We start from the raw sequence: 26,514 nt of genomic DNA on the forward strand, positions 1-26,514 counted from the left end.
AGTAAATGATTTGAGGAGAGCCCCAGCTGATATAATAGCTCAAATCCACGAAAATCAATAGCAATCCATGAAGCCTTCAAGAGACCAAATGTCTCACTGAAAACTTCATAAATTCTGTTTCTTTCTTTGAGAGCTTCTATTCTGAGTACACTTTCAACCATAGCACTAAAACCACTCCTGTTACTCCTGTTACATACAACCACTCCATTTCTCTTTATTAATTTTACTGGATGAGCCTGCCCTGCTTGATATTATTGACCATGAACATAAATCTTTTAAAGTATGATTAAAGCAATGTTTTCTTCTTTCTGACACTGCAAATTCTTCTAGGTTCCATTTATTTTTAATTAGGATGCCGGCATTTTCCAGTCTGCCAGCCAAATTGGTGCTTAGCAGCACGAATAAATACTGACATGGACATAGGAATATTTTGCCTTCTGCTGAGCAAGGGGAAGAAGACTTAGTGTAACCCTTATCATTTAACAAAGAATGGATCAGGACACTTCCACAATGCTCAAAAGAGCAGTGAGAGAAAGACCTGCCCAATGCGCAAATCAGATTTCTTTTTCTGTGTCAGGGTGCCTGCAAGATACCACACAACAGTTCATCTGTTCAACCACATGTTGGTCTGGGGCTTTTCTGACTTGTTCAGAGAAGAAGCCCAAGTGTATCCAGGCAGATAGGAAATGCAGGATAATTGGCTGGATAATTTTAGGATATCTGGTAGGATAAGAAATGGTTGAAAACTCAATATTGGCTTAATTCTGTTCCCACTCAAGCCAGTGAAAAAGTCTTCTGGCTTTTCACCATTGAAGTAAGGGTTAAGTCAATGGTAAGTCAATTTTGAAAATCCTATCCTTAGCACATAATGTATAATCATTCATTTTTTGCATCCAGTCTGTTTCATTTGATTATTCACACCTGCCTTTGGTAACATGGTATAGCATAGCTAGCTAGACCAAACACGAAACACCTTCTTTGATAAGCAGTCAGCATTAGTGACGATTCAGCTGCTATTTCAGGATACTATTCTTAGCAACTCAGGTTGTTCACAATTTGATGTGAAATTTTGCTAATTTGTAGACTTCTGTGAATTCAGTTTTGCAGGACATCTGAAAGTGCTGGCTGGTCTGCAGGTGTACAGCTTAATTATTGTGGATATAATGTCCCTAACATATTCTAACTTTGAATGTATTGAAAGTTTCGATAATTCTCCAGTTAATATTTACCTGGCAAGCTGGTAGAGGCTTCGGGAATCTATTCAAATAAACAACTCAAATTTATCCAAATTCAGAAGTTGCAACAGGAGTTGGTTAGTACTATAATCAAAAGATCTTCTTTGAAACTCATTAGGCTTCTGCTTCACAGGAAGTACCACAGAAACAGCTTTTCTAATCATCTTCCATTGCTTCCTGGGTAAAGGAGTGGTTAAAATACAACAGCACGTAAATGAAGAAAACCTTTTCTAACTTAAAAACATTTCCTTTTGTCTGACTCATGTGCAAAGTATTAATACTCTACTCTCAAGTATTCCTCTAACCCCAAAATGCTGCCACCACTATGTCTTAGAGAAATGTTTTTTTTTTTTTTTTTCTCAAGTGTCAGGGACCTTTGGTTTTTGAGTAGGAGGTTGCAAATTCTATTACTCAAGGTATAGTCTGATAGCAATAATTTACTCTCAGATATTTTTTCTCTCTATGCTGCTGTGATTCATTATAATGTGTGCATATCTTCTACACCAGCAAAATGGACTATTTTACAATTGCCTTTCAGTGAATCTTCCCAATATTCACATTTAAAAACAAAGAAATGTTACTGTTATGGTCCATAAAGACTTTTTCTTTTAGCTTTGTATTGTATCCTAAATATGAGACATGTTTCTGAAGTGGAACGGAAGCCTCTTCTTTTCATACTAAAGTTTTTATTAATGCCCTTTGCTGTGATAGTCTTTATTAATACACTTTGCTGCGTTCTTATAAGTGGCTTACATATTTCCAGTTTCAAAATTGTATTGATGTTTGATCAGAGCTTTAGGCAAGGAGCAGGAGATCTCAGGACTGTCTTTAGGATGTGTTCACATCTTTAATACGCCTCAGAAGATTAATATTAATGATTCCAGTGCTGTGGAGACTGTGGAGGCGACTCTCAGTGTCCTTGCAGGAAGGAGATGGGGGCATGGCTCCTGCAGGGTCTCCCAGTCACTGTGCCAAGCTTCCAGCCAGTTGGAAAGGAGAGAAGGATATTTTTCTCTCTAATTCCTCAGCATTGCTTTTATTGCTGGTAATGAAAGTTATCTAAAAATAATGACTGTGCGCACTCAAAGTCAGTTACCTAAATACGTATTTAGACTCCTGAAAAACTTTATTCTTTGTAGAGCCTCACTTCTTTTCACAAGTATCCATTGTTACAGCCCCTTATTATGTATTTAGGATAACTAAATCTAGAGTCTGCATTTGTATACATTGTCTTAATTACTTTCACAAAGTGCAACTGAAGTGGGAATGCTTGTGTTTGTGTATTGTCCATTTAGTAAGTAGGACATGCCAATGGCATACAATTGCGCTTATCAACACTGGCACAGCGCAATGGCTTCCTGCTGCTGTGCAAATACTAAAGCAAAAGTCAAGGGAGTTTATTTTCAAAGCAAGAGACACTGATCCCACAATGACACAATTTTATTACATTGACATGATGTCTGTGTCTTTATTGCATGACATACATGTCTATATGGATGGGTGCGGACAATCGGGCTTCCAGCCTGCCCCTGCTCGGAGCTAGCTGGATGTGAGCCTGCTCTGGCCTGGAAGCTGTAGCCGGTAGCACCTCGCTCAGAGCTGTGACCTAGCAAATAACCTCTGCAGAGGTTACTTTGCCGTATTAACTGATGTCCTGCACCATGTTAGTACACCTCTGTGCCTTCTAGACAGAGTTGGGCTCTCTGCAGCCACCTACAAGCATAAGCAGCGCCAGCACATGCCTTAACCTGTCTCTGTAGACACACCTTGAGTAATTGAATGATGTTATTCCTCTGGAAGGCTGTAGGTGCAAAAGGTTGACAGTTTGTTCCCTCTGTCATTATCCACATTATTCTGGATAGCAGGGAAATGTTCTAATTTACCTAAAAACAATGTCAGAGAGGGCTGCTTGCATCCCTGTGGTTTCTTTATAATGCAACAGCATCTAGGAGTCACAGGCATGGTTTAGCACTCAACTATATTAGAAGATGGAACAAAATAGAAGTTCCTTGGTAAACAGAATTCTGACTTAAATTTGGTGTTCTCATGATTTTAAGTGAGTAAAGCTCTGGTCTGAACAGCTGGGCCAGATGTGACTTGAATTCTGTATACAATCTGCCCATTTCTGAAAACAAAAGTATTTGAGTACTTCAGAGTTTTTCTCATATCAAAAAGCTATTTTGCTGCATTCTGGAGTATGAGTTAATTAAGCTCAGTTTTAGTTCCATCTAATTTTGATAGAAATATATAAATTACATATTCAAAAAGATTTTATTTAGTAAAACCCAATTATTGTGGGTGAAAGGAATATGGGGCAACGATTCATTGCATTTACTGCTAGACAAAAATCTCATCGTACAGTTTAATGTAAAAATCACTGCCTGCTGCCTAGTTAGGACATGAAAAAGCCAATGCACTGTTTAAAGCACATCAGAAGCAAAAAGACAATATAACTCAGAAACTCTGCAAGAGAGGAGAAGCTCTTTTTTTTTTAATTGAAGAAGAAATAATTTATATATTTTCATCACATGGAAGCTGCAGAGCACATCAGAATCAAATGTTTTAAATTCTAAATTAAAAAGAGATACAGTTCAGGCTGATTGTTGCCTGCAGGAAATCTTCCAGGTTGTTTTCTGACATTCTAAATATAAAATACACCATGTGAGAAATGTTTGATTCATTCTGAAGCCTGTGATGAATGTTCGCCAGGAACTATCGACCATTGCCTCATCTCAAGTGGAATCAAATTGGAGCTTTCCCAGAGAAAGCAGAGGTAGACCTCTGAAGTTCAGTATTTAATCTAACTTCCTTGTACACCTTTAATCTTGCCTGAACAGATAAAGCAAACTTGTCTTCACAGCTTGGTGAGAAATGACCACTGTTTGTTGCACAGTGAGTCTGTAACTGTGGAAATGTAATTGTTGGTAAACAAGGACAGTGGATTGGTAGGAAAGTTGCTTACCTTTTTTTTTTTTTATTCCCTTTTTTCATTCAAACGTTCTTTTTTTTTCATTCAAAAGAATTAAAAAAAACCATCCCAAGCCTGTCTTTGTTCAAAAGGCAGGAGGATGCTGTCTCTTGAAAATGTTATTTGGAGATCTGCCTTTTTCCCTGTCTCTTTTTGCAACAGATAGAAGTCAAAGGTCTGCTGTTGAATGCCAGAATACAACAGATGAAAGGGCAGGTACAAAAGTCCATAAACATGCCTTATTTATAGACTGTGTGGCCAGAAAACACACACACAATCTTAAGGTATTTAGAATATTACATAGTACGAAGATAATTGGACAGGAATCCCAAATTGAATGAAACTTTCCTATGTATGGAAATATAAACAACCTCTGCTGTGAGATTTAAATCACAGTTTGTGTGAAGTTTAAAGAACAATAATAGACAAAAGCAACGTCTAAATGTGTGATGCTTTTGCAGAATTGTGACCTGGCATTCATACTAATATTAACTGTTCAAACTTATTAACATTTTCTCATACATTTCCTGTTCTTTTGAGAAACTTCTGGGTTTATTACTGGCTACTGCTCATATTTTATTTTTCTGGAACATCTCTTTCTTCCTTCCAGAAAAACTAAAACACGGGAATTTCAATTTAAAAGGTCAAGTCAGTATTTGTTGCCTTTTAAATACAGCTTTCTGTTATAAATTGTTGGCGAGAAATTAATTGGAAAAAGCCAAGAGGGTATTCTTTATGACATTATTCCAGGGCATAGTTTTCAAGCTGTTTACTACAGAGACAGCAACACATTACAAGTTCGGTCCACATGTAAGATAGCATGCACAGGGGCATAATGATAAGCAGATGGCATTATTTGCAGTGGAAGTAATAGCAACCAGAAGCATTGTTGCCTACATTATTTTGCAAATGCTTTTATATTATGTTGTGTTAAAGTATGGAACTTTGTGTGCTTTCCCTATGCAAGTTATAGGTATTTATAGCAATTGGTGAGAGAGCTGGTGGCGATAAGTAAACAGAGAGCAGTTATTTGGAAGTAGGTGGTATTTAAAAACAACACAACCACAGCAGTCACTAACAAAAGACAGAACAAGACAGAACAAATACTAGTAAAATATTCCAGGAAATGGAGGGAAGATGAAATTGGATGTTGGTTCTGTCATTAAAGATGTTGTTTCTGAAAGTCTTTATATGAATATGCCATTCAGAAAATCTGAAGCTTCTAACTTTTATTACCAATAATACTGCCTAATTTACCACTGCCATCTGCCTGGCAATTATTGCTGGAAGTAGTGCATCCAAGGCAGATTATTTCAGAGAATGACATTATAGGACATGACTGCATTGTGAGATGGAGTGTGATAGGGAGATTCCCAGGCTAGCAGAGACTTGAGTTACATATTTTACATACACATATGCACACACAAATATATGCAGGTATGTACATAGATACACAATATGTTTCTATGTAGGGACAGATACATAATAGTGTAGAACTGAGACTTACGCCATTTCATTATGATAGAATTTTGCCAGGTTAGTGCAATGTTCCCCTCTTGAGACTTAAATAAAGCTCTGTGTTTGAAAAAAATAAAGCAAACAATTTAGAATATTATTAAAATTATTTCCTTTGGAAAGACATCTTTGCATGAACTTGGAGTTATATTTCCCCTAGATATATGTCCTCATTGCCTTCTGCACTTAGAGCTAGACTGTAACTTTTTTAGAGTCACTGATACATTGAAAGAGATGGTGCAGAAGGGACTTACATCTGTGGCAAGTCCCAAAGGCATTCAGCCTCCAAAGGCACAAAGGACCATATGCAAAAGTGGCAACGGTACCTGCTGGAAGACTGCAGCATGTCCTCCCTCTAGCACTGGCTCAAAACAGCTGGTGTGGGAAAAGGATGGGCAATGAACACAAGTCAGACTGTTCCCTGCTGTGCTGTAGAGCACAGCTAGCTGCTTTTCTTTCTTCTTATCTCTGCAGTGAAGAACAGTATGTTGTGTCACTGTGGACTGCAATGGGAGGAGAACTTCAAGCACTGCGAATTCACTGCAACTGCTAGTTGGGAGGAAGGACACCAGAGCTGAGAAGCTACTGCGTGTGGTACATACTGTTGTACTCCACAGAGGACGCAATCAGAGGAGAACCGCCATGCTCTTGGGAACTGAGGCTTTTGGAGTGAAAGGAAGTACAATCAGAGGAAAATGAAGTTATTTTGGAATCAGCTGTGGGAAATGTGTTGCCTTTGTAAACTCTTCTGGTAAAAAATTCAATAGTAATAATAGTAATAGTAATAGTAATAATAAATTATTAGAATACATACATACATACTTAATGCATTTATGGTCTCATGTTTTAGACATTCTTCCAGGGATTCTACCACTCAAATGTGATAACCTGATAAGAAGGATCACCAAAGTAATTCAGTATTCTCATTTATTTGTATCATGGTAACGGCAAGAGATCTGAGAACCCAGAACAGTCACTCAAGTAGTACAGTGTAAGGCGCAGTCCTTGCACTAAAGAGTTTACAGTCTAAGCAGGTGAAACAGTCAAGAGACAGGAAAAGGAAAGCACTTTCACCTTCATTTCATGCATGAGAAACAGAGCCTCTGCCCCAAACCTGGGATTTCCTGATGTCTGTGGAGTTTGGATTGCAACCTGGAAAGACACAGAAGCATGTGCTCAGAGTTATGCAGGAAGCTCTCTAACACTGAAAGCGATAGGAACCGCACCCCACAGCGTTAGGATCTTTGTTCCCATGAGTTGCTCAAGGATGTAAAGGGCCAAGTTAGAAATTAAACCAGGATCTACCAGATGCTTTAGCCACAAGACTGACATCTTCTGAAACCTGATTCCCTCTCTAGGGTTCAGCTAACACCACTGTGACTGTAAAATGGCATACATAAATATGGGAGCTCTATGTTAGCTGTGTTGAGTACTCTTATCTGGTTAGCCATGTCAGCATGGACATCAGCAAAGATAGCATTTCGCTCTTCATGCTGACCCCCTCTGCTGTTCAAAGCTAGATTTTTAGCTGAGCTAGCTAGTGTGAAACTAGCTCAGCTACGTCTGCAGCACACATCTGCCACAACAACTTCAGCAGCCAGACTCTAAGAGCTGAAAAGCAACATCATAGTCAGTTAGAAAAGTTATGCTATGAAGAAATACTAGCAAAGGTCCTGAGGAAAATTGCAATCATTCACACATCCTAAGCTTACATGAAGTATTGTCTATGTCTGTGTGAGCTGAGCTGTTGCAGTCATAAAAAGGCTGTAACAGAATGAATAGAGAGTGATTCTGTTGTATCCAGAAGAAAAAAAAAATCAATGTGGGAAAAAAAAAAGCCAATTGTAAAGTGTAAAAGCTGTACCAATTAGTTCTCTAATATATGCCCTTTTGAAGTGCCAAAGAGCATTTTTAAGTGGGACGTTTTTTCTTTTATTTAAATAGATGGACTGCTTAATTGTACAGAAGCAATCATGTAAAGCCAAAAGACTGTATTAAAAAAATAATTAAAAAAAGTTCCTTTTAAAGTCCAACATCAGTGTGTTATAAATTTGAGGTACTCTGTTTTCATAAAGGATCCTGTGCATTCCAGCGTTGTACACTAACCTAAATATTGCTGTTACATTGAGCTTGAAATCAATGAAGGTGCTTCACTGTAAACAAGGGAACAATTTGTCCCAGTGTGCACAATTAAGTTTGTTTTAGTCTGGGATGTGAACTGAAGTCTGTGCGAAAATATTCTCCTCACAAAGTTTCAAACTGCAGTACATCTGTTTCTCTCACCCAGCTTACATGGTTCTGAGTGGCAAAGTATTAGCTAACAAACAAACAGGACTGTTTTTTAACACCTGCTATGCTTCCATGCAATATAAAAGCTAAATACTATTTTTAACTAATTGATATCTAGCTACTGATCTACAGTATGTGATAATGAATAAAATTAAAACAGGAAGTATTAATTCTATTATGTATCTACGTGTGAATATGTAAGAAATCTACCACATTGAAAATGTAGCTTTTGTCATACAATTCAGAAAATGTATTAATAATGACTTTGAATGTAACTGCACATATGATGGCACATATGACAGTAAGTGAGAAGAACAGAGCAGGAGCAATACACACTGTCCCAAACACCATCTTCATTTTGATTCCGAAAATCTTCTCTCCCTTGACATGTAATGGTGATGCGCAGAAAATTCTTGGTTACCTGTGTTTTTTTTCAGCAATTCTCATGACTTTCAGAGGATCAGGGTTGTATCCATATGTTCTTGAAATTTTCACTGTAGTGGTTTTTGCAGTCGTAAGTGGAAAATGAATTGAAATGGTTTTTATAGGAGCATGTGGGTTAAAAGTGGCTGAAAGACTATAAACAAAAGATTATGATAGTGACTAGGGGAAAAATATCTAGTAGGGTAATGAAGGGTGCAGTTTCAGGATTGTTCCTATTTAACATCTTCATTAGCAATCTGGAAGAAAGAATAAACAGCATGTTAATGAAATGCACAAATGATACTAAATTAGGAGGAGTCACAAACACTAGTGAGGACAGAAGCATAATGCAAAGGCCCTAGGGAGAAATGCGGGCAGGAAATAACAAAACAAGCCACTACTCAGAAAAAGGCATACTAACACATTAAAGCTAGAGCAGCATGAATCAATGTGAGGGAAAATCCACAGAAGTAGTGACATTGGAAGAGAGTCAGTGAGCAACATATTAGATATGTGTTGTAATGTGATATGCTGGCAATAAAAGCCAATATACTGTGGGCCATATATGCAAAGGCATAAAGTCAAGGATCAAAGAGGCCATAGTTCCTCTAAATGGCTCTCTGCTTACCGAAAATGGAATATGCTGTTGTGGGAACAGAAGCGTACTGATACTGAAGGAGACCCCCAAGTCAGCATAGCTATGGTCAGTTGTAGTGGTAGGTGTTTTGGTTAAAAAAATTCTGCAAGAAAGAACAGGGAAGGAGTGATGTATAAATGTATGGAAAGCCTCTGATGAGGATGAAGTGGAAGGGGAGTTAATGGCAGGAAAAGTAGCTGGCTGAACTCTGAAGGTTTTTTTTTAACCTTTATTCAGATCAACCTCATTTTCTTCTTTAATGAAAGATAGCAGATGACAAGATGGCACGTAACTTGCAAAAGGAAAGCTGTCCTCGCTTTCTTATTGGTAAAATATTTATCCTCCCCACCCATCACCTACATATAAATCTAATGAAAGGAATATATTGTGAAAAACTTGGGATCAATATAGTTCCTCACACTGTGATAAACTTATACCTGGAATCAGCTGCAAGTTTCTTGCCTTTTTTTTTTTTTTTAATGAGAAAGACTGTAATGTAAGTAGGCATAGGAAAAAGGAGAGAAAGAGGGGTTAAAGTGTATCCTCATTTTTCTGGTTTTTGAACAGGACTCAATTTAAGTCTGTATGTCACATGAATAGACATTTTCTTTTGAACAAGAAAACCGTCTCTTTTTTGGCAAGGTGCAGGGATACAAAGAAAAGGAAGAAAGAACAAAAAACAACAACAAAACCAGTTGCGCCGTTGAACTAATCCATGCTACATTTGTATTTTTGACACTGCATGCATTCTAATTCTACCCTGCTTTTTTACTGCTCACCCAGAATATAGTAAAACTGTAACTGAGTAAACTCAGTTAAACCATACAGTAAACAGTACAATTGCAATAAAACTGTAACTGAATAAAAGTCCCTGATCCTGGGAGTGATGCTGCTTCTACGAAAGGAGAGATTGAATAGATTAATATTCTTCAGTTTGTAAAAATGCGTAGCCATGCTTAACATTTATTATTATACATGTTCATATAAATACGCTCATTAATATGAACAATATGGAAGAGTGAATAATCACTCCTCATTCTTTTTCTTCTCACAATAAAAGAACGCAAGAGTAGAAAATGAAAAGTTCAGCCAGCTGGTATAAAACAGAAAGAAGTGCTATTCCACACTGTGTATAATTAAACCCTAGAACTCATTACCAGGAGATGGGTGCAAAAGGAGGTCAGACATATCATGGAAGATAAGGGTATGGAGGGGCAATGAGAAAAAAGTTTCACATACAACTTTTTGCTCTGAAGGTCCCTAAACTTCAGTTTACCAGAAGCTAGGACTATATATCAAAAACATGGGGGTATCTGTGTGCATACTCACTTTCTTACTCTCTTCTGTATGTGTTTCTACCCATACACCAGGTATGGTATAGGCCTTGTACCATTAAGTTGACCCAATGAAGCCTTCTTTATGCTAAAAGTTACAATAATAGTCACAAAGAATCACAATGAAATAACACATCTGTGAAGGCACTTTTTTTTAACAAAGGGGCAGTAGGAGATAATTTTGAACACACACACACACACACACAGAAGGAGCAAGGATTGGGAAAGCAGCAGAAATAGGAATTATGAATGCTTTTTGGGGAGAAGAGCAATATTAATTGGATGTCATCTTGCCAACTGCTGTTTTGCCATCAGGATCTACATTACGGTGCAAACACTAAGGTCTCTGTCTGAACAACTGAGAAACAGTTCACTGCTTTGGAAAATAGTCTCAATGCCAAAGCACTTAAAAAGAATGTAGTCTTCAGACTTCTCTCCATGGCAGGAATGTACAGAATATAGATTAATTGTTAATAAAAATTTTGTGGTCAACAAAATGTTTTTGTGAGTTTTAAGGGTATTGTATGGTGACACATTTGTTCAGTACACACCAGGTCTAATCCAGGGTAAAATTAAGCTTTTTTAAAGAGGTAATGCAGAGCTGGGCTGTACCAAGAATAGAGTGGTGGGAGGGACCTTGCTTGGCAAAGGTGAAATCCAGCAGATGTTCTTGGGTGTGCATGATTGCTTCTGTAACTTACCGTGGGTTTTACTAGATTTATGCGTCTGTCCAGCTTCATTGTGGTAGATGGAGGTGAATGTGTCTCTCACACTGCGCATCTGTGGAAAAGCATGAAACACTGGTTGCACAGCTTATATTTAAGGAGTGTTAGACTCCCTTGTCCACAACAACTTGTTCAGATCTTGTCTCATCTTCCAACACTCCACAGATGTTGAAAGCTTTGTCAAAAATGTTAGATGTTTTTGGTAGGTTAAATATGTATTTCACTTAAATATGTATTTCAGTTTTCTTTGTCAGGTGAGAACAATTTTAGGTTTAGAGATTTTTATAAGGAAAGAAATAGCAGACACATAAAAATAAATAAAAGACTTTATGCACAACCTACAGTGTGTGGTAAGTGTGATCCCAGAGGGAAGATTAAGAAAGACATCATAAATCCCAGATTCTAGCTCAATAATAAAAGATTAGAGGTATTACTGGGACATGACACACAGTTTATTTAATTATTAAACCTATTTGGATTGTCAAGACTTTTGAAAACTAAATGTATTCATAAAATATTTGGTTTCTTTGAGAGGGTGAACTTTGCTTCTCTGAGGTGAACACTGTTAACTTAGTTGAATTGTTTTTTCATAATATTTTCATAATTTATTTGGCTAGGGACCTGTGTAATTATGTTTATTACTCCTATAAAGAATGAAGAATGGTATCTGGGAGAAGAGTCTGCAGTCATTTTGTTATCAGATTTACTGCAGCCTTTTGGGGAGCTATGTCCCTTCATGTACCTGCACAGGTCTTTCCTGAAGGATTTTGGTCCTTGATCAAGAGTGTATTTCAGACTGCAAGTATATGATAGTGCTTTGTTTATAGGAGGAGCAACTCATTTTGATTCCCGTCCTGGAAAAAGATCTCCATGACCTCTGGCTGTGGGCTGGCACTTGCCACAGAGACCTACTAATAGAGACAAGAGCCATAGTCAGTAAAAAATATGCTTATCGCTGAAGGCACAGACAGGCATGTTTGGGGAACAGAAGATGCCAATTCATGTGTGTGAGTTCACCCATTAAGTAAATAAAACTAAATTGCATTAAACATCTTTGATTTTGAACAGGGATATTTGCATCAATTTTCTTCTGTTAACTGATCAGCTTTAAAAGCCTATTGAAAATTTATTAAAAAAATGTCCCATGTGGACAAGTCCTGCTCTTCATGGTAAGACATTGCAGTTTGGTATTTTTCTACCATTTTGTGGCTGAACCTCATTGCTTTCATCTTCTTTCCAGTTCCTCTGCTCCAAATGACTGATTCCACTTTCTAGGCTTCATCCGACTCCGGCTGGCTTCCTCTGGAAGAGGAGGTGCAGAGATGATGGTTCTTGTCTTCACAGGGGCAGCACAAGGCTGGCAGACTGGTAGTTAATGTGACTTATGAATGAAATACACCTTGTCAGCACTGGTGTTGGGAATGGAGAGCTAGAATAACTGTTCTCTGCTTTCTGAGCCCCAACTGGCCCATAATATTTGCTCTGTTCATGGCCAGTGGACAGTTTCAACATGTGGTCCAACTAAAAAGAAGCTCTCTAATGTAATTTTTTTTGTCTCTGTGGCTGAGATTGCTGCAACACACATGCTTCCTTGGCTTAAGCCAAATTATTAATACAGTAATAAAGAGTATTTTGCAGTTACTGATTATTTTAATCTTTTTCTGTATTTAAAGCACATTTCTTGGCCAACAAGTCTTGGCACCAGCCACGAACTGTAGATCATAGCAGGTCCTGATTTCTTAGCTTCCTGAAATGTTGCAGAATTATGCCAAAAATAGATGAATGCCTACCTACTGCATCCCCATGTCCTTTTCCACTCAAGTAAGGAGCAGAAGATGGGCAGATTTACATACTCCGCATTTATCACAGGGCTGTGATTATTGCAGTACAGTATACCACTTTAACCATAACAACAGCCACCACTGTTTTAAATATAATAAAACTCTGGAGTAAATCTATGCTAAACTTAACAGGTAGATGGAAAGAAAAAACACCCTGGGAATTAACAGTGGAGGATAGATGATCAAATTCTTGCTATACTAGCTGTACGTCTGTTTATTTTTCTTCTGGCACCTAATGTTTCACTACAATTTCTTGGCATTCAGCACAGCTCCCCAGAGTATCCCAAGTGCAACGCTTGATACTTGCCCAGTAAGATCCAAATGATGCTGAAGTATAAATACTTGTATGCAGATTTATAGGTCTGTAAAACTGTCAGTGTAATTATCATTTAAATTTAAACCATTTCAGCCTGCTCGAGAAATTAAAGTTATATAATGTAACGTTTGCTTACCGGTAGTGCTTTTTTTCCATTGCCACAGTTGTGTGAAGTAGCCATATTGTAAATGAATATCCCATGTTTTGTGTCCACTTGCTGAAATTGAATTTGTGTCTTAAGTTTTACAGTAACAGAAGATTCAAGACATCACCATTTCTTAAGGCTCAATACGGTAGTTGGGCATTTCTTTATATCCCTTTGGTAAACACATGTTCAGTACCCTTTATTGTCATTGGGAATTATACATAGCTATGAATGGGAGGACTGATAAGCACAAGTATTAGAAACACATTATCTTGAAGTTTTGCATATGCCTTGGAAATTCATAGTCTACTGCAAGTGTGAAATAATGGATTTGCTTTTAGATAGCTTATCGGTAAAACTAAAGTAGTCCATAGACAAAGAATTAAGTTTAATAGTTACCAAGCATTTTAGTTTGTCTAAAGTGACGATATGAGAATGTCTCTGAATTTTTAAAAATGCCCCCTGCCAGGAAGCAGTCATATAAAGTGTTCAGGTAACAGCATCCTATAGCTGCATGTTGTAAGTGTATAAGTAAAGAAACACAAGCATACCATTGCTGGAATAGAAATATATAATATTGATAAATGATAGGTACATTACTAATTTGTAGCAAAATTATTCTACCAGTTACAAATCTTCAGAACTGTAAAAAAGCCAAATCATTCTTCTGAATTATATCTAGGCATGTGCAGTATTTATTGTGGTTTAATCAAAATTTAGTAAAAAATAATTAGTTCAACAAGCTTTCTGTTTGAGTAGATCAGGATTGCCATTCTATATCAACCGCGCTTGAGTCAGAAAAAGACTATGCTTTGCTGCTCATTTAGAGGGCAGTACCAAAGCAGACATTGCACTGCCTTTAAAGGATGTAAGCACATGCTTTAAAAATAAGCATGTTTCAGCATTGACCAGAGTATCATATTTTCTCTAAAAATAAATTAATTATTTTAAATCTATTAGGAGATGTAACTACATTGTAAGCTATTTCCTGCTGTATACATAGTTTAATGAAATTTAATATGGTGCATACATACAATTAAAGAAACTGACATTTGATTGATCGTATTACACCGAATAATAAATACTATATTATAGTAAGAAGTTTAATTTGCAGTCCTGCATAAATATGGTCATGTGAGTGGTGATATGACACTGTGTAATATCAAAGGACGTAAGAGTTTATTCTGGTGTGTATACTTGTGAAATAAGGTTCCTTGTTATATATACGTAAAGTACATAGAGCCAAAATTACCTCTCCAGAAAACAACTTTGGAAAAAAACCTTTTCTTTCACTTGTATAACTTCAGAGTTCAGTTTACAAATACATCATTTTCCAGAAGTTAATGTATATTTCCTCTGTTTCTAATGCTCTAGTATTACTAAAGACCATCATTATCAGGATATAGAGACAACCTCTGTTTATTATTGGATATCAGGGAAATATCCTGCCTATCCTTTTTGAATAATCATAGAATCATAGAATCATTGAGGTTGGAAAAGACCTCTAAGATCATCGAGTCCAACCGTCAACCCAACACCACCATGCCCACTAAACCATGTCCCTAAGCGCCTCATCTACACGTCTTTTAAAAACCTCCAGGGATGGGGACTCCACCACTTCCCTGGGCAGCCTGTTCCAATGTTTCACCACTCTTTCAGTAAAGAAATTTTTCCTTACATCCAATCTAAACCTCCCCTGCCGCAACTTGAGGCCATTTCCTCTCGTCCTATCGCTTGTTACTTCGGAGAAAAGACCGACACCCACCTCGCTACAACCTCCTTTCAGGGAGTTGTAGAGAGCGATGAGGTCTCCCTTCAGCCTCCTTTTCTCCAGGCTGAACAACCCCAGTTCCCTCAGCCGCTCCTCATAAGACTTGTTCTCCAGACCCCTCACCAGCCTCGTTGCCCTTCTCTGGACACGCTCCAGCACCTCGACGTCCTTCTTGTAGTGAGGGGCCCAAAACTGAACACAGTAGTCGAGGTGCGGCCTCACCAGGGCTGAGTACAGGGGCACCATCACTTCCCTACTCCTGCTGGCCACACTACTTCTGATGCAGGCCAGGATGCCATTGGCCTTCTTGGCCGCCTGGGCACACTGCCGGCTCATGTTCAGCCGGCTGTCGACCAACACCCCCAGGTCCTTCTCTGCTGGGCAGCTTTCCAGCCACTCTTCCCCAAGCCTGTAGCGCTGCATGGGGTTGTTGTGGCCGAAGTGCAGGACCCGGCACTTGGCCTTGTTGAACCTGATACAGTTGGCCTGGGCCCATCGATCCAGCCTGTCCAGGTCCCTCTGCAGAGCCTTCCTACCCTCGAGCAGATCAACACTCCCACCCAACTTGGTGTCGTCTGCAAACTTACTGAGGGTGCACTCAATCCCCTCATCCAGATCATCAATAAAGATATTAAACAAGACCGGCCCCAGTACTGAGCCCTGGGGAACACCGCTCGTGACCGGCCGCCAACTGGATTGAACTCCATTCACCACAACTCTCTGGGCCCGGCCATCCAGCCAGTTTTTGACCCAGCGAAGAGTCCACCTGTCTAAGCCGTGAGCCGCCAGCTTCTCTAGGAGAATGCTGTGGGAGACAGTGTCAAAAATAGATAGATAAAATAATAGATAATATAAAATAGGGACTTAGGAAGAATCCTCTGGGTAACATCCCCTCCTACAGTTAATTTGACCAAATCTTCTTTTCTAGTAGGAAAAAGCATCTTTCAATGGTTTCATTAAGAATTAGCTATATATTTTCATCCAGTCTTCAAATAAGTATGGGGGGAGTTGGAACTAGATGATCTTTAAGGTGCCTTCCAATCCAAACCATTCTGTGATCTATTCTATGATCTAAGTACACGGAGAAATTGTCAAATACATAATCCAAAAGTTTTTTTCCAAAAGAGACCAAAAGAGAAATATGAAATAGCCACTTCCAGGCATTTTCTATGTGGAAAGGCATAGTTAAGAATGAATGGGAAGATCCTATTCCATGGACCAGAAACACTAAGGATGGCTATTGGTTGTGTTACATAGCAATTAATATAAAAACATAGATTGAGATTCACAGGTTACACACAAATGAGAGATGAATAGCACTTATTTTAAAGACATGAGGGGCCCTGATGGGGTAGCAATGGGTAGGGCTGGTTGACCCGGCCAGTGTACCAGGACCAGATGAATGTGAAAGGGTGGATATAGAGCACAGCCATAAATTGCTTTCACCAGCTCTTTGCCTGGAAAAAGACACAGTGAGAGAGGAGGGGCGGAAGACCCATTTTGCTACTGACATACAGCTGAGCAGGGAAGAGAGGAGGCCTTGGTGCTACTGCCACAATGTACCTGGCAATATGTGCACACTCATATTTTGGGGAGGCTACTATGTGCTGTGCCCAGTGACTTTTCAGAATAATGGGGAGAGATGGAGGAAGTTGCAATCTCTCCTGCTTCAGGACAATATTTTTTACCTTTTACCTTGATGCTGAGCAGAAGGTAATTTCATGGCTTTACTGCTTAAAGAAATATTAGATGAAATCTTGGTGACAAGTTCAACTTCTTCCTATTGCTCCAGAGGCACAAATTGTCTCTAAAAGTAGAGACAGTACCTGAAGTTTCTTCAAATACTATGGAAAAACCTAAGCTGAGTGTGTATGGGAGATATCCACACACAACGCCCCCCCCAGCTCTGTGTTTGTGATGGAGACAGAGGTATCTGTGAAATAAAACCAGATGAATATTAATCTTATTAAATAAAAGTGCAATATGGTAATATGGAGGATTTGTGTTAAAAAGAAACCCAAAAAATTAAAAACATGAAGGAGAAAAGGAGAAATCCATATAGATTCTTAATAGTGTTTTTTATTAATGTTAACACTTTCTGAATCTCAGATCTCACAAATATTTTTGTCAGTAAAGGTAACATTATTGAGTTCCTTTAAGCTGACTAAGACAGTTTGGCCTGACTACAGTTATTCCTGTGAATACGCGTAACCTGGATGAGGACCCAATCTGTACTACAATCATTAAACTGCTGTAGGCAAAATGAATTAAAAAATCTTTCATCTGAAATAATAAATATCACAAACATGAAGTAAAGCAGATTGAATTATCTGTAGCACAACTCTGTAGAGAATTAAAACTCTTTAGAGATAACTTCGAATGGTGGGATCTTTAAAGGTTAAATTTCAGCTCACAACACGAAATCCGGCTAATAGAAAATGGCACTACGAGGTATCACATGATAGCATCTGATGTATTACAATAGGAAATGAATTAAATGGTGATTAATTAATTACAAGCATAACAGATGATAGCAATATCTGTAATAAAAAGTGATTACATTATATCAAGATCAAATAACATAGTGAAGATATGTATTTGAACAAATAATACCGGCTAACATGTACAATTTAATTTATCTGCTGAATAGGGCAACGCAAAGTGACTGATAAAATATCCATTTTTTTTAATAGAGAAATAAGAAAAAATGGGTAAGTATTAAAGAAGCATAGGCTGACTGTCTGAATTTCAGTTTTCATCATAACTACCCTCTTTCGCAGTTACTCTTTTTTTTTTTCCAAGTTATGTTAGGATATAAGCCTCTGTCCTTTTTCAGGCCAAAGGTGTTTTTTTTGCTTGGTTTTAAGTTGTAGCTCAAATTGCTTCTCTGCAATTCAAACAGAGAAAAATACTTTTTTGGGAAAACACACCTTTTACTAAAATTTGACATGCACTAAATACAGGAAACAGTAAGTAGAACTACAATTTTCACAGGGGACGAAACCCCCAAATGAAGGAATTTGGTTTTGAGTTTACAGGGTTTGTGACATATTTAATTGGTATTATTTTGGGGTTTGTTGGATTCCTTGTCGCTACCCAGATGTGTAAAATTCCTTCAGTTGCAAATATTATAAACCAGTGTATCCCTCCTGGTTTAGGTCACTCTCGGCACCTTGCAATCATAGATGCTTTCTTGCCTTTAGCAGTTCAGCCCACTTGCTGCCTTTGCCGCCAGACTTCCTCTAGCACTTTGCCCCAGATGACATTTATAAGAAATTGGGGATGCCTTCCAGCCAGCACAAATTTCAGAATGCCAGGCCTGAGAAAGTCCTTAATCCTCCTAATTTTTATTTTCTTAAAAAGGTCCTGATAATTACATACAAAACGCATTTTGAACCTATCAAGATTTGGTCTCTTTAAACAGCCTCAAATTGTGCATCCCAAGAGAAACATCTAAAATCACTTTTGCAAAATTTAGGTCAGTATATAATTAGAGCCCCAAGTTACCCGAGAGTATCAAGTTTGAGCTGTGTAATGTTAGACACATGCATTGACAGTTTGGCTATGTTCAGTGGCAGTTTGAACTTTCAAATGCATGCCTGTGAAAATAGCATGGAAAATAAACTCCTAAAAATCACAGAAGACTTTCATTTTTTTCCCTTTGTGCATTTACAGCAAACAGTTTTTACCAAATATATTTACTAGATATTTATAGTAAATTTTGTGATCCTGACACTTTCATGCCAAAGTACAAACTTGTCATAGTATCTTCCAAGTGTGAAACTGTAAGTGAGAAACTAAAGAGTAAGTTACTTCTCTATTCATGTTTCTGTTTAGAATTCACAGCACAAAGTGGAAAAAAGGCAAAAAACATGAGCAAATTCTCTTTCAATCTCCAGAGATCAATCCACCATTTGTTTGACTGGAGAAGGACTGCTGCAGCATTGTTTTGTCCTAACGCCACCCCTAAGGCCCCGGAGCTCTGGGAATTGCCATGCCTCGAAGACGGAGATGATTGAGAAATGGCTTTGGTCTGCCACACAAGGACACCATCCTACAAGTTCAGATACAAGGAGAAAGGCTGCCTGTCTACCTATTCAGCCATCTTACTCCTGTGACCATGCCTCAAGCATATGCTCATTGCATATAGCTAGCATATATTTAGACAAACCTGACAGCTTAAACTCTTATTTTAACCCTACCTGGGAGTTCTATGAAGACCTAAGGCACTGCTGCCAACTCAGTCTAATAGGCATGTTGCTAGTCTGCAGTATGAGAGATGTAGTTTCTACTTCTCCCTCTGCTGCATGATGGGAAAATTTTACACTTCAGATCCTATTTTTGCAAGAATGGAAGGCAATGAAACTGAGTTACTCCTTAGAGCACTGCAACTTTATCAATGAGAAGTGTAATAGAAGAAGTTCTGTGATCAGAAGAATAGAGTGGGTTTCCTATGGATATCTGTACTGGAGTGGGGTTTGGTTTTGTCTAACAAGAAGCAAACGCCAAATGAAGTTTTATCTCGCTTAGATGCAGTTATAAGATCTCTCTCAAGCTTAGATCTAATCCGGGTTGAATTCGCACTTTATCTTTTCCTTAATATGGGCACCAATAGACTCTCTCTACTATGCTAGCTGTCAATATTTACACTATTGGTAGAAGTGAGCTATCTATGACACATCTACCCCTCTGCAAAAAAGAGGGTGAATATGTATAACTGGTTTAACATCTTCTAGAAGGACTCACACAAACATATGCACTCAGTGTAGGATCACAGAATTCTCAATTCTGTAAGGAACTGGGCGAAAAATACAGAGAAAACACCATCCCTGATATGTAGGCATTCCTGAACCTAAATTACAGGCTGGCTGTACACATCAGGTTATCCCATTTTACTGTAAATTTTATGTTGGCATTCATTGCATTAACAAAAAGACCTGAACCAACTATCTTCAGTCTACTTTAAGGGCATTGTGAAGCAGAAAATTTTTGCTATTTGCAACTTGCAGTAGTTTTCTGCCATGGTAGATTTTCCACATTTGGGATTCTAGATGCATATATTACACAGCTGTGTCACTGTCACACACTTCAGGTATCTTTCTTCATATCCCTGTTCCTTTAGAAAGAAAGCCTTTTACACTTCAGGTGCAATCCAAAGAATGGCCTCTTAACCTGGAGTTTAAGCTGTGGTAATATACCGTTGGATAGGTTTCTGAAGTGAGCAGGTACAGTAAGCAAAGTTTCCTCTGGTATAATGCTTTAGATAAAATAAGATGAAGGCTGCTTTTAGGTCAGACATACTTGCATTGTCCTTGGAAGGGTAAGGAGGAACCTTCTGCATTAGACGAGCTCTCTCTTCAAGTAGGTGGTTCCAGTCCCGGTGGATAACAGTGACCTCTGGCTATCTGCCCAAGCACTCTGCTGATAGCAGAACTGAAGCAGGTTCAGATTTATTCAAAACTCATCCTTACATGGCCTTTGTATGCCCCTGAAACATTCCCCATAGAATTTACTTTTCCAGGGAGATTGTATATATACTCACACACATATATGAAAGTATACCTTATATCATGCAAACATACATACATATTACTAGCAGAACAATTGCCTCTTTCTAATTGATGTCCCATGTCCCCCAGTAGCTTAACTCTTTTATAGGAACCTCTTCTATGACACTTGTGCCTTCAGATCTGATGCAAAAGTGTGTTTAATACATATTTGAGGATTCTCCCTTGGCATGGGTCATAATCCTGACTTCCCAAATCAAATCGAAGAGGAATTACTAGAAGTAAAACTGTCTTTGTCCACTCTGTGAGGCTATGAATACTCATGAAAACTGCTTTGAGTAGAACAATAAATTGCTAACTCTAGTGCCTAGGAAAAGTGCATTCCTTAATTACAGGAATCTTCTGGCAAACTTCACCATAATGATCTTAAAAGGGAACACTGAATTCATATGAAAATTACTTAATAAAGTCAATCCAGTGATATAGTTGAGTCATCCAGACCAAAATCAATAGGATTAATAGATGTTAAAACAAGCAGAGTAACATACAGCTCTCTATAATTTTGATAGCCTGAAGATCCCTTAAAGGCTATTCTATTCCTAATTTCCTAATTTCTGTTCTATTACTACTTTAGTTTACGACTCTTTATATGAAACTGTTTCAGAAAGTTGATCAACGTAAATTTCAAAGACCACCACTGCTAAATAAGCAAATACTCTATTGCCAAGTTGCTGGGAAAAATATAAACGAATGATAACTAAAGGAGTTGGATATTTTTCTTCTAGTTTCCAAAGCATATTTTAAAAACTGCCGTGTGCTAATAATTTCTGCTTTAAATATTTTCTTTTGTAAATGGATCTTAGATTCCTTTAACTTTGTCAATCACTTAGGTATCAAGTTTAAATATCAAGCACACAGAGCACAACAAAAGAACACACTAATCTTATTCTGTCAAAAGCGGATCCTATTTCTTATTCCCCAAGGCAAGCCAAACCAGAGCCAGGCTAAAACATTAAATACAGTGAAGCAAACATACACATATTCTTATCTCTTGCTAAAATACGGACCTGAAATGTGGGAAAAAAACATTCCACATAAATATTTCTTTCTCCCAGCTTCACCTGATCGCAAAAACAAACAAGTAAATGCATTCCCTTAAAACCACATAAGCAAATTTTCAAAGATATTTCAACGCGACCCCTAATTTTGCTGAAGTGGGTAGAGCCACCTGCCATTCTGCTGTACACTTGGCTAGTAATTTGTACATTGCACAGTCTTATGGAAATCTATGAAATGGTGTGGTCAGTTCTGAATCTAATCATGTTTTCCCCTTGGTAGATGAACTGCTTTGATAAACTCAGGTCCTTTGGACTTTCAGCCCATTGGCTCACCTGCAAGTACACTCACATAAACAGTTGTAGGTAGAACTTGGAATATCTTTTTAAAGGCACACCATTTTCCTGTTAAATACTGCACATAATATGTCTTTTTAAAGTGTATTGCTTTTTCTTTGATATATTTACTCTAGTTATGTGTAGCCTTGAATGTTGTGGCCTGCTGGACAAATTTCCTAGGAACTATAACTGAAAAACGAGTTCTTAAAAACCTATTAACTACAAAGAGACACAAGGGTAAAGGAGAAACTCATCATTTCAGCTGAAGCTCTGTAACTTTTTTATTGTTCCTATTGTCCTTTCAGTGTATCAAATTAACACTGTATCTTTTTGTTGTTTTTTTTTTAATTATTATTATTTTTTTAGGGGCATAGTCCTGTGCTTACACAGCTAGGAAAATAATACTTCCATTTTAGTAAGATGGAAGTGGTAAACATGTAGCATAATGGATGAAAAGTGATAGTAAGATGAATTTGCTGGTTTTCTTTGGGAAAAAAAAAAGAAAATAATGACAGGGCGAAGCCATGGCAGAACAATCATATGCTGGCTCATTCTTCAAAACAGAGTCCTCTAGGTTTAAGAAAGACCTTTCTGCAATTGAAACCAAATTAGCGGTACTATTTTGAAGAAGCTGTTGTACACCCTCACCTATCATGAAAGTGCTTCTGTTGCAGATGTGTCTGCAGGATTAACACGACATGTTTTTCCCTTATCTATGCCAAAACAGTAACAACAGGCCTCAGGAGGGAAAGGTTAGCATATACCACACTGCACAGATAACTCACTGTGAAAGAGTAAAGCAGTCTTGCAAATTAGCCACACAAAAATATTCTGAGGGGCTTCTATCAGAAACACAGATAATATGGAAAGAAATGGGCAGACTTGTTTGCAATGGCTTTTTTTGCTATAACAACTTATATATGTGTATGCAGCAACACACGCATTTGTGCACACACCTAAATGGGCAAAGCAGTTTGAGGAGTGTTTCTTACTTATAAAATGTGGCTTCTCAGCAGAAAGAGAAATGAGTCAGTAATACCTGCTGTTGCTGTTTCTGCATAAATAAGGTCATTTTCCACCCTCCTTTCCCCTCTTCTTGCCTGAAATATTCAGTGCTGTCATTTCAATACTCAGACCATTAAATCTAATAATTAGAAATTACTAAAAAAATTTTTGTCTGAGACATATATGTAAGTATGTGCTCTTTTCAGTGTTTCAGTGATTTTCACATCAAATCCCCAATTATTTTCCAAGTACACATCACCAATATATTGCTACTCCAACATAACTCAAAACTGAAGGAATGTAAAGTGTCAATATTTTTTTTTGTCGGTTGAAGAAGATAGGGGAAAAAAGCATGCATCAAACTGCAAACAGAATAGTACTTTGTTCACAAAACACCTGATGATATGCAGATGTCCTTCCAGTTTGTGCACCTCCTTTGATGAAAATGAAAACAAAAATTTAAAATTCTGTTTCTCAATGCCTATCACTGAAAATCTGATGGTGGCATTGAAATCCTTACAACTATGAGAATACAGATTGAAAAGTTGTCTGAATTTATTTAGCTAGAGCTAAACCTTCTTTTAAATTTTACCAAGATGTTAAGCAACAAATTTTAAGTGCCTGAGCTTTTTTAGAAAAAATGTTTCAAAAAACTGCATACCATAATTGTAGGCAGATTTAATCTCACTGGAGAGACTATTTATTTATCTGCCAGAGAAAACAAAACAGAGATATCAATAAATACAATATATGGCTATATCCACAGTACTAGCCATTGTTCAAGAACAACAAAAATAAAAACAAAAAACTCAAAGTGACTTCAACAATAAAGAAAAACAAGTTTGGCATAACAACGTTTGCAGATTTGGCATGCTCACAAGGGACAGAAGGATCAGAAATCTGCTCTTTATTTGAGCTCCCATTTATGACACAGGTTGTTTTGGATAATCAAGGTGATCATATACACCTGTAAACTAATAAGGGTTATGGGAATACAGAATAGACTGAGACTAGTGTCCAAGGAATAAGGATATCTGAAAGTCAGATATTCTCACAGCAACTGGTTTAATAGCCTCGGTTCAGGACTCCAGTTAAAATTCATGGACAACACAGAAGAAGAAAGAAATCCACAACACATATTAACAATATTACTTTCCTCTGGTCTGGAATCTTTTACCACACTGAGGCATGAGCCTTTCTCCTTTGAAGCTGTTCATGGATGAATGTGTGAAGTGGACATAAACAATTCAACAGATTTTCAGCATAAATCCCGCAGATTTACAAAGCAAGTATATCAGTCCGGAGGTAAATTAAAACTCTGCTAAAAAACTGTAAGCTCAAATCAGTAAGCTCTGAAATAACTTGGGGAATAAGAGATAAAAGAGCTACAGTCCTTAGGTTGTGGCCTGCGTACCATTTGATAGTGGTCTGTGGAGAATTCATAGGTCAGATGGCAGTCTCTCCTCCTTGCTCCCGGTTCACTGAAGGGAAGAGGTGGTGAGAGAATCAGGTGGCAAAGAAGCATGTAAAGGATGCAGCAGAGGAACAGAACAGATGGGCGTGGGAGACAAAACGAGGAGCAAAAGTGACAGCACAATCATTGCATTCTAGACAACTAAAAATACACAAATACTTTTATATTTGTTTCCCTCGCTGCAGTTGCCAGAAAGATGTCGCATAATCACAAGTAGAAGGGGAGGTAGCACACGCAAATAGAAGTCACAGTGAGGGAGATGTATTAGCTGCTCTCTGCTTTAAATGATGCTCCCGTGTCTGAAAGTCAGAGAGCCTGTGGCTTAGGAAACTCATGACCCCGTAAATAAAAGACATTTCCTCCAGTTCTTTTGTGATGTCTGAAAGTGCTAGCAGAGTTGTCTTGGACAAGCTTGGCTGTTATAAGACATAAGAGAAAAAAAAAAAGTGGTTTCTAAGATGTGAGCTATTTAAGATCTTCAAGGTGAAATCTTATACTTCAGGAATTGTAAAGTATCAGATTCAAAGTTTTATTTTGTGAACAGAATCATTGCAAATGCCAAAAATTAAGGTTTATTTATAGCTACATGAAAAGTTATCATAAAACAGCTCAGATGTAATTTTTGTGGCTAATACAGTCAGCAATTAGCTACTTCCTGCTCTAGTTGGTGCTGTTAGAAGAAGGCACTGAGAGGAGAAACTAGAACACAAGAAAAGCATCTTTCTTTTATTCAATAGTTAAAAATATCCATCTGATAAATGGGGAACGTACCTGTGCTTTCAAGATTGTTTTGGTATGTGTAGTAAATAGATATTGGATAAAATCTACAGGCATTCCTGGGAGTGAGGACCAGCATCTAAGTCTCTCAGTCCTCAGCTAAACTTCATCATGACTAAATACAGAGACATAGTCACCTTCCTATCACTTATTGAACTAAGTTCTCTGGAAAGGGCCACTGTTTCACCAGGCTCTGAAGGAAATACCCTTTTCTCCTAATAATTCCTCTATACATGGGGTGAGCTAACCCACCACAGAAGGAATTGGGTGTATAGCTGGGGATAAATTTGCATTAGCTGAAATTAATCACCGACTACTCCCTCAGTTTGCTAAGCATGAGGAGAAACAGGTTCAAGTATGCTTCTGTGTTTCGTATTCCCCTTGAACCAGCTCAAAGTATTTTCCTAGTTAATATGTTGCATTGGCTGCCTGGCATTCTCAGTCCAGGATCAGAAGGTCTTTACCCTTGGTCTGTCTTCCCTTTTCTTTAAAAGAAAAAAATAAGGACACCAACAGGAACAGTGAAAGTATCCATTGTAATTTAATGGTATTTTTATTATAGCCAGGGCTCTTTAAGGACATAGGCAAGATAAGCTCCATAGGAAGAGATAGCATTTTTTATGGGATCAACAAATACAGCTGGAAGCGTACATGGATCTGGGGAGGTGTGTGCCCTCCTGCAAGTGTCAAATGGAAACAGCCAGCTTGTCTAAAATATTTATTTACAAATGGATTATACATATAAAAAAGTATTACATTATAGAAAGTTTGACTTTTAACAAAAGAATTATCTCTCTCTTTAAAATAAGGACCAATATTCTGGAGGTCTTGATAGCCAGAGGGTTCATCACCTAATCAAGTAAATTTAAGGCTGTTGGTTTTACTATGTTTACATGATTTTTGATTTCTGATGTTTCACTCCACAAGTTTAAGCTGCCTCATTTAACTGAAGGTTACTGGGTCTCCTCTCAGCTATATTTCTGCAATACTACCGTCTGTGTAACTTACAGAAAAGGTGCCAATAACATTTCTCTTTGAAGTGTACAGTAACATGGGCATTTAAGTTAATGATTTTGCTGATACCTAACTGAGTTTATACATCCTTGCCAAGGCATTTCATTGTTTACATACTCAATGATCAGAGACTTTTATGTGTTA

This window comes from Aptenodytes patagonicus, chromosome 2 (genome assembly GCF_965638725.1).
Source record: "Aptenodytes patagonicus chromosome 2, bAptPat1.pri.cur, whole genome shotgun sequence".
NCBI classification, from domain to species: Eukaryota; Metazoa; Chordata; class Aves; order Sphenisciformes; family Spheniscidae; genus Aptenodytes; species Aptenodytes patagonicus.